A 10,172-nucleotide genomic window follows, 5' to 3' on the forward strand; every position below is an offset into this window, starting at 1 on the left:
CCAGGTTTTCACCAGCACCCTGCTGCTTGGGGACAGCATACTCTGTGAGGGAATTTTCTCACTGAGGAGGTCACAGGTTATGGTTTATCACTGGTAGGGCCTGCAAAGCTTTATGCAGCCATAGGTGGGGCTTTTGGAAAGTGACCGGATCCTGAGGGGTAGGTTAATGCACGGATGACTTTCTAGCTAAATGTGACATTGGGAGGTAAAACCCGGTCAGAAGAGTTAGGTCACTGGGGAGGGTGACTTGGAGGTTCTATCTCCTTCGCTCTTTCTCAGTTGCTCTCTCCTTACACTCTGTCTGCCAGGAGCTGTTTCTTCTCTTCCCTGCCCTCTGCCAGGCCACCCTGCCTTGAGCCAGCGGACTATGAACTGAAACCTTTACAAACTGTGAGCCAAATAAACCTTCCCTCCTTAAAGGTGTGGGTGCTGGGTATAGTTTCCCAGTGATGAGAAAGTAACTAAGACATCACATGAGCCTATCACTATGACAACAAGTACCTGAAAAGCAGTCTAATTTTTCCAAAGGCCCCCTGCCACCCCTTAATGCCATCAAGCCTATTTCTCATTTCCCCATAAGCAAATCTTGTGATGAGTTTGGCCTTAAGAGTATTTTTAGGCACGTCTGTATTTGTTAAATGCCTCTTCAATTACATTAGCCATTTTCAGTAACAAGGGACCTGGGGTTGCTCTAAGAGCTCTAAGTGATTATAAAACATTCTGCTATGTAAAAAGAAGAAAGAACAAAGGCAATGTGGAGAGCAGGTAGCAACTGATTAAAGTAGGAGGGCTGAAGCTAGTTCTGAGGAGGCGGAAGACGTGTGCCTTCTCTTAAGTTCTCATCCAAGTCATAGCCCTCCCCAGCTCTGCTAGCCAGGCTTGATCCTAAGCATGGCAATCACTCTCTCCCATGGGGGGGAGAGGACTGTAGTGAATTCCTGTAATTTTGTGTTTCTTTGGCACCCATTTTTGAATCCAAGTTTAATTTTTCATGCCAGAAGCAGGACTCAATGACCCCTAACAGTTTTCAGTTCTCTGTCATCCCAAAATGGCTCAAGTAGTTGATCCAAGATAAGAATTTAGAAGCATCTCTACATCCAGCCCCCTAGGATCACCCCAGCTGCTTCCTCTAAATGGCCCAATCAAGCACTTGCCCATGAACATAAAGTGACCAATACTCTAACCCTTCTTACATAGGGCTGCTTATGCCCTCCCTTAAGGTCTTGAGCTATCACTGAGGGAAAAGTCCTCATGACCTACTCACCTCCTAAACTTCTTAATCGTTCTTACTTAGGGATTTTTACACTTCTCAGTTGACAGTTATTTCAATATGAATTTTGGAGGTCACACAAACATTCAAACCATAGCACCACATGTTGAGAATAGCCTAGCAGGTGGCTAGAAAGAGCATGAAACAGGATGTTCTCTTCTGAGAATGAGATTAAAGACTCAGATAGATTGAAGAAAGACTTAGAGAGGTTGGCAACCCCAGTAAAGGGTATGTGTCCATGTTATTGACATGGTGAGAGATAGTTTATCAAACCCACCTGAGCTCAATTCAGCTGAACATATCCTGAGTACTGCTGAACGTGAAAAACGCTGCACTGATTTTTCAGGTGATACTGCACTGCAGTGGTTCCCAACCATGAGTGGTTTTGTGCCCTAGAGACAGTTTTGTGTGTTACAGTGGCAGAGGGGAAGAGAATTACTGGTATTGAGTGGGTAGAGGTCGGGCATACTACCAGTCTTGCAGAAAACAAGGCAGACCCTGACATGAGCCCAGAGCTACCTGATACAAAATGCCAAAGGTTCTGAAGCTTTTGAAATATGAAGATGCCCGCACTCCCTCACTATACACAACAAGTTAGATTCTATAAGTGTGGATGTTTGGGTTATGCATTTTGATATTTTCAGATACGTTTAATGTATACCTTCATTTAGTAACTAAGCTATAGGACATACAAAGTCACCCTCTATCAAAAGGAGTAAAACCTTGTAAGGAAATGCTATGCTGTATATCTTAGTTACTTTTCTGTCATTACTGAGTCAAAATACCTGACAACCAAAGTCAAAGGGGGAAAGGTTTATTTATCTCACAGTTTGTAGAGGGTTCAGTCCATAGTTGGCTGGCTCCAGGGCAGAGTGGTACAAGGTAGAGGTGCATCAAAGAGAACAGTTCAGTGCCCACAAGGTAGCAAAAGCAACAAAAGGGAAGGCAAACCTCTCTCTGTCCCTTATATTGTATCCATTCTACCAGGGTTAGGATGGTGCCAATCCAATCAGTGGACTGATTTAGTAATCACCCACTCTTCATCCCAGCACCCTTAATCCTAGCACCACACCACGAATCAGTCACACACTCTAGCTTCAGCCACCTCTGCAAAAGCTCCACCAATGACTGCATGAGGCTTTGGTAGAACGTCTAGACACAAACCGTAATACCATAGCTCAGGATAAAATGAAGTCATGAAGAGAAGTGATAATAATAACAATTATAAGTATGCCAGGACCCCACCCACAGCTAACGTACTTCACATACATGAACACCTTGCTTCATGTCATGGGGTCTGCCCTAATATAGGAAGTCAAGAAAGATCTGGAGACACCATGTTATTTGTCTGAGTATATAAGGGCCACTAGGGAGTGGCAGAGCCAGAGCTATAATGACTATGCTGAGATGCTGATAAATCGTTTGGGGAATTTAGAGAAGGTAAGGAAGGAAAACTTCAGGGAAAGTACTGCCTTGGCTCACTGGTTGGACTTCCCTGCAGCGGAGGGTAGTGGTGCCAGGCAACTCACAGGTCTTTGACACAATCTCTCTCCACTTCAGTCCCTAGCCTGAGCTTTTAAACCCTAAAACCTACATACAAACTTGTCTGTGAGATGGAAAATTTACATAGTCCTCCTCTTGCAGCATTTTTTTTTTTTTTGCTGTTGTTTCTGTGTTTTTTAAAATGGAGTGTGAACTTTTGTGAGCTTTCTAAAAGCTAAACTCAAAACCCTTGTATTAGCATCCATAAAACTATTTACTATTTTTTACATATTCTTTTGAAAATGAGAGAGAGACAGAGAGAAATCACTTAAAATATGATAACATTTAATCTTTAGTGGCATAAGCTTACTGTAGAAATATGATGTCACTGAAGTCTGGCACCTTGCTAAATTTCCCCTACACCAAAATGAATTTTGTCAAAATGTATGAAGTTCACATTGCAGGCATTTGTCAATAGGCAGGCTTTCCTGGAGCCTATTTCTGCTAAATGACAGTCTTTTATTCTTACTGACTGTTAGGATGTGAATTAAGTCCTTAGCTTAATGTTTATGATACAGCACATTTTAAAACTAATGTTTCGTACATATCATTGACATACAATATTAACTTCATAGCTTCACCTTCTTGATATCTCATTTGATTCGTTCATCGACAGGGCTCCTGCTAGTAAGGTAAAGAAGCAATGGTAGGGGAGGCACTAGAACCCGAGACACAATGTTTAAGAGGACACGCAATCTCGAGATCATGCAGATGTGAACCCTACACAGGCTGGAGCCTCAGTATATGTCCTTAAATATTATGCCTAAGCACCTATCTTGTTCCACCTGTCTTGGTCTGCATCCAACATGTTTATTGAACACCTATGATGTGCAGCATAATAGCAACTGGGAAGATAACCGAGGACCTAACTTTGGAAATTTACATTCTTAGGGATAGTTTCGACTTCACTGAGTGCAAATTACAACTCATTTCCCAGACACTGAATACTGGCTGATTCTAAGATCAATCCACATCCCTTTTTCTGGTGCATTTTACTTTCAGTTCATCATACACAGAAAAATTTCTAGCCAAAGAGAACCAAATGAAAGTACTAAGGACTCTGCAATATTTCTCCTATCATTTTTACCTTCCTTCTGGTGTAAGTCAGCATGTGACGTCTGGAACTATGACAGAGTCTATGAAACTGTGAGGAAAAGCATAGGGAACTGATGCCAAACTCCTTAGAACCTTACAATCACTGAGCTGCTGAACCAGTGTCAACAACTGCCTGCCATTACACTCACGTTATGTGAGAAACACAAGCCTTTTGTATTATTTGTGAATCCATTGTTAGCCTTCTGATACTTGAAAACAAAAGCATTTCTGACTGATACAAGCAAAGTTCTTTCTGCTGTGACTGTATTTGGGGTGGGCCTAATTACTGACCTGTACCTGGGTAAAATAACCTTCATCCCAAAGGGGAGGAGCTAAGATCTCCCTGAGAAGGAGGAGGATATGACAAGTCACTCCACTGAACCTTTTTCTCTCAATAGAACTTTATTAACTGGGGGCTGGGGATTTAGCTCAGCAGCAAAAGCGCCTGCCTGGCAAGCGCAAGGTCGTGAGTTCGGTTCCTGGTACCGGAGAAAAACCAAAACCAAAAAAAAAAAAAAAAAAAAAAAAAAACTTTATTAACTGCTAGCCTCTCTAGCACTTTGCTTAGAAAAGTCACTGAGAATATTGCTTAGGATGACTTTAAGGACTCATATGACAAACTAATGTGATGAAATCTTAGGTTTAATGACTCACTGGTCCTCTGAACCCTGTTTTTTTCTCTCTATTTGAAGCCAAGATCAAAATATTATAAGAAAAATGAATAGTATAAGGTTTTATTTAATATATTAATTAAAAAGATTAAAGCAACAGTTAGCAGCACAACTTTTATTCCATGAACTAAACACATTCCAGGCCCTTTATCTCAGCAGATCAGCATAACTACAGGAAGTCACTGGGAGAAGCCACCTTTTTCAGGACTAGGAGGACCTTCCATGCAGAGATACTGAGACTTTACTGATTCCTTCTCTAACTGTGAATCTCCTCAAATGATCAGCTTCCCAATAACTATCTTCACCACTGAGCTGAATATGGTTTCCCAGATCCCTGCACTGCTTTACTCTCTACCCATATTCGTACTGCAAGGGTTTGACTTTATTAACCTCATCCCCTTCTCCCCTGGCTTCCAGTTTGATCTCACCAATAAGAGGCATCACTAAGAGATTAGAGGGCAGGAAAATGAGGCTGGAGTTTGTATTCCCTCTGTGTTCCTCCCTGCCCAGCTAGCTTCTCAGTGACTACGATCCTCCACCAGGGTGGCCCACTTTCCCCAGAGCAAAGGTCTGGCAGAGACCTGGAGCTGTTCCTTGAGGCTGGTGCAGATTTCTCCCTCCCTCACCACTCTTGACTGTGACAATCCTGGGTATTCTGTCATTCTTCACCCATACCTTGTACCCACGTCCTTGTAAAGTCTCATTAATTAATTCTTTCCTGTTATTATTTGTTAAATATGCCATCCATTTCCTGCCAAGAAACCGGGGTAATGTCTCTACATAGCTGCTACTAGATTTTTTTGCAAGAAACTCCAATTCTTGTGTAGCTTTCTCAGGTGAAGTCACTTCTGGCACGATGTTCTGTGTAGTACAGAAGCTCACAGTCTCTCACACACACCTTGTCACATCCACTGTGTCCAGTGCTCGCACTCTCCTATGGGGCACAGCACAGCTGAACGGTGCCCTGGAGCTCCGCCATTTTCCACGTCACAGAGACTCTGACTCCTGCCTCAGACGTGACCTCTCCACCCAAGCGTACATTTCAGCTTGAGACGCTCAGAGCCCATCCGTGCAACCCATCCAACACGCAGCCATGAAGTTCCAAGAACTTCTTGACCTATACTAACTTTATCTGCTTATTCTTTTACCATTCCCTTCCAAGAGCATTTTGCTTGCCCAACTGTTCTAAGAGAGTTCAAAATTCAACATCAACTGCCGTTTCATTTTTAAATTTCATCATTCCAACTTGTTTATGAAAAGACAACTAGAATCTTCTTTGTGCATTTTCACCCCAGCCATGACCTACCTCATTCTGGATCCATTTCCTTCCTTATTCACTCTGCATACTTCCTATATCATCTTTTGCTTTGCCTTGCCTTGCCTGCCTTGCCTTGCCTTGCTTTTTGGTGGATGGAATCTTGCTATGTTTCCCAGTCTGGCCTTGAACGCATGAGTTCAGGTAATCTTCTGCTTCTGCCTCCCTGCTACACATGGCACCGTTCTCATCGCTCCTAACCAGCACCTTCTTTTTCTGTCCTCACGGTCAATCCCTCGTCCTCATAAAATGATTCAAAATGCCTAGGCTCCATCTATGTAAAGGTAGAAACTGAAAACCCCGCATGCCAGAGTGCAGAAATGTCAATGCACATATCCTTTTATGTACAGATAGACTTTCAGAGGTATTCAACTCTACTTTATATGAGACTGGGCAGTTTCTCCCTCCAATCTTTTCAGAGTAATTCAAGCATCTGCTAGTCTTCTTCACATCTTGTCTTAAAAGTCACAGAAAAAAAACCAGACATCTCAGACAGACTCACATCACCCCTACCTCCTACAAATCTATAAAGGTATGGACCTCAAAGGCAATCCTGACTTATTTCTCCTACCCCCTGGAGGTATTGCTGCTGAACTTCCACACAGAGAAAAACTCTCTACCTGCAACATAAACCCCAGCCCTTCTGGGTGTCTCAGCTGTTCTGTTTTCAGCCCCTACCCCATTGAAGAATCTCCATTGAAGAAGGATCTGCATTGAAGAAAAGTCTCCAGTGGCTTAAATTTCTCAGGCCTTATTCACACTGCAGACCACCTAAGTGGGTTCTGCAACCTGTTTGTGCAATGAATGTGCTCTCGAGAATCTATTGTTAACCTGCTCCACAATTTCAGCCATCATTCTGACTTCCTAGTTTACTCCTCCCAACGGTTTGTTCTAACGATCAAATTCCTTTTAGAAACTCTTTCTTTAAGAGTCTATTCTCTACCTCCATTCCTTCCTCTTGTGTGAGTCCCATTTTGTTTCTTCCTTCTCTTCTTCCAGCTTCTTAAATGCTACAGTTTCTCAGCCATCAATTATTTATTCTCTACCTCTCGCAGTAATCCTGGAAATGTCAGGCTTAGCCAATGACAAAATGATGATTCCCAGATGTTTTCTTACTTTATGCACTCCTGAGTTTCAAATCTAGATTTCAAATTTCCAACAAAATGTGTACACTTGAACAACCAACAGACATTTCCATTTAATACAATAGAACCAAGTCATCTTTCCTCCTTCCTCATTGCTCCAGGAAACAGCAAACTCATCTACTTAGGACATTAACTGAACACTATCCTAGACTCCTCCCCACCCTCTACATCCAATTACAGTTAAGTCCAGTACAGTGTCACTGCCTTGACACACACAACATCTGTATTACCGTCATTGCCATGGCTACGGACCCAGTAATGAAACAGGTCACCGCTCATACCCACTATTGCAGCTATCTACTAGCTGTTTCCCTGCCTCTAACTTTGTCCCTTCCAGTCCTTCAGACAACTACCAGAACAATCTTTATAAAATAGAAACCTGAACTTCATTTTCTATAAAAGACTCTTTTATAGTTTCCAATGTTATACTAGTAAAGGGAAAAATCTCAGGATTAGAGTAATCATTGGATGATCCTATGATTTCAGCCTGTTTTCTAGTAATTCTTAACCTATTTAAAATCCATTCCACATCTCTGCTCACTCACATTCACCCCAAATATCATGATGTTGCAGATCTTTATGCCTTTGTATATGCAATCATGCTTTCAGGAACATCTCCCCCTTGTTATTGGCCTAGAGAAGTCCTACCTGTTTTTGGGCAATCACTGTGGTGAAGCCTCACACAATTACTCCCACCAGAGTGGAACATTTAGCAAGGTCCTTTGTAAGCCCCTATGCAGAACTAACAGCATATCTACTGCACTATGGTGTAATTCTTTGTTTCCAGCTGCACACTCTACTAGACTATAATGTCTTAAAAACACAAGCTGTATTTTTGGATTTCCCACCATATATCATCAGCACTTAAGATGATACTATTAGAGTCCTACTAGAATTGATCACCACCTTAGAGGTAACTTATTTAAATATAAATACAAATCCTTGCAATTGTAATCTTAATATTTAAAACACAATAAAATATAGTTTTGTATTGTAAGGGTTTAAGGAAAAACTAAGTCTCAAAACAAGAAAGAATTTCATGTGCAAGTATGGTTTACTTACACTCCAGACTAAAGGGAATGGGGCAGGTGCCTGAGCAGCTGGTACTGCTTTTATTGACAGCTGTCCTCATGAATCCAATCAATTCTCTGATAAAAGTTTTGAAAAGGTCATGTCAGTGCTCCTTCATTCTGATTCTGATTCTGATTCTGATTTTGTTGTCCGCACAGCACGGTACGGCACATTCTGTACAAACTTAACAGGCTCAGCAAGCTTTGAATGAAAGTTCTATCTTTGTTGCTTTGAGATTTCCAGATGCAGAAGCTCACTGGAGCTCTGGTTTATTATTGGCCATTGTGATACTTAAATCCCTTAAACACTTTGCATTTGTGTACCCAGCACATAGTGAATGAATTTTTCAATTCCTTCCTATTTACTGAGTGCCATTTACTTTTGTACATTTTTATCTAATCTTTTCTTCTCAAAGATTACAAATCCTGTCTTAATGCCAAGCTGTTTCGTCTGCCAGAAGATAGCCCATGAAGTCTCAGTAACTTCTAAGTTTTTTCTTTAGAGAATAATATTTACTATTCCCTTTTCTTAGTTAAGTAAAAATAAAAGTGATTAAGTCGATAGAATAAATAAAAACATTGCTTTACCTTAAACGCTAACCTGTCGTCACCGTTGCTTGGAACGGAAACTATGGACGCCACTCCTGCCTCTGGGAAAACTGGTCCCCTCCCACACGTCTGTGAATTCCCCTTCCCACCTGTCTTTCACAGAAGCACTGGCCAACCCTCTTAGTGCTAACTGGGTGGCCTGGGAACACTAGGTAGACTTCTGGCAGGATTGGCTCAGCTCGCTGTCAATCTCTATTCCAGTCTTGCCCCTTCTCAAGTTTACACTCTTGCTGCCTGGGAAACCCCAGTGACTAAGAAAGCCCAAGCTGCCTGCTCTGGGAGAAAAGCCAGCAGGAAGTTTTTGTAGCAATGTATGGCTTCTTAAATAGCGCCAAAAACTGTCATACAAGTTTCTTTGTTGTTTTTTTTTATAAGGAATGTTCAGTGAGATATCTTTCTTCTTTTAGGCATTCCCTTCCTGCCGTTCTGTAAGGTGGATTATTACCTTATGAAACAAAGCCATGACTCTCAGGAGTAGGCAGGCACAACAGGTGACTCGATGCCCTACTATTAATCTGCACTTACACACTGATAGCTGTTTTTCCATTCTTGATTTCTGCTCCTCTTTCTTCAGCTCTCACTTCTATTTTTACACTTTTTCCTTGGAAATAAGTTTTCCAGATAAAAAGTACTCTAGAGGTCCATGTAGGGGAAATCATCTAAAGAACATTCTCTTTGACATTCTCTTTGACCCCACCCCACACACATCATCCCGACTCCTCTGCTCCATTTGGTTGTGCACTGATGCAAAGAAACAGGATTATAACTATGAAGACTCGAGTTCCTCTTCCTGTTCTTTGTCTTACCTGATATATATTCTCACATGTGGTAGCTGATTTCTGAAATGGGCAATATAACTACTTACCAACTTTTTAGACTTGCCCACAAAGGGTTGGACTTAGTAAATGTTGACATTGGTTGAAAAGATTTCTTAATCTTTCACACTTAAAGAGTGTGATTTGGGGTCTGGGGATTTAGCTCAGCGGCAAAAGCACCTGCCTGGCAAGCGCAAGATCGTGAGTTCGGTTCCCGGTACCAGAGAAAAAAACAAAAACAAAAATGAAAAAAAAAAAAGAGTGTGATTTGAAGGACAAGAAAAGACTATATGTTTGGTACTATTTCCTTTGACTCTCTTTTGGGGTTAGGTGCTATTTCCAGAAAAGCGGGACCACCTTGATTATGGTACATAACGGCTACCAACCAATGAGCAGGTACTAATGTAGGCACAGATTCAGTGGACCTTGAACTTGCGTGACAAGACAGTTATGAACATCTTCTCTAAATGCTACATACCATTTTTTTCTAAAAATGCCTCTCTACACTACAGCAGACCTAGTGGCATTGAGCTGTGCCACTTCACAGTCACTAAATTAAATTATGAAGCTAAATTAACTAGCTATTAAGAAAACTAGCTAGCTATTAAGAAAACTAACTAGCTATTAAAAACTAGCTATT

General features: G+C 41.5%; 1 protein-coding gene across 2 annotated transcripts in view; it reads right to left on the reverse strand.

Annotated features, from left to right (window-relative positions):
• The window catches only part of Capsl (calcyphosine-like), a 28,849-nt gene extending 20,051 nt beyond the window's left edge, over window positions 1–8,798 (reverse strand). For both annotated transcript variants that reach the window (XM_013515010.1, XM_005386203.2), the window contains exon 1: window positions 8,697–8,798. The gene's annotated coding sequence lies outside the window, so the exon portion shown is untranslated. The remainder of the gene's footprint in view (window positions 1–8,696) is intronic.
• Between the last annotated feature and the right edge of the window lie 1,374 nt (window positions 8,799–10,172).

This window comes from Chinchilla lanigera, unplaced genomic scaffold, assembly GCF_000276665.1.
Source record: "Chinchilla lanigera isolate Chin_1 unplaced genomic scaffold, ChiLan1.0 scaffold00025, whole genome shotgun sequence".
Lineage (NCBI taxonomy): Eukaryota > Metazoa > Chordata > Mammalia > Rodentia > Chinchillidae > Chinchilla > Chinchilla lanigera.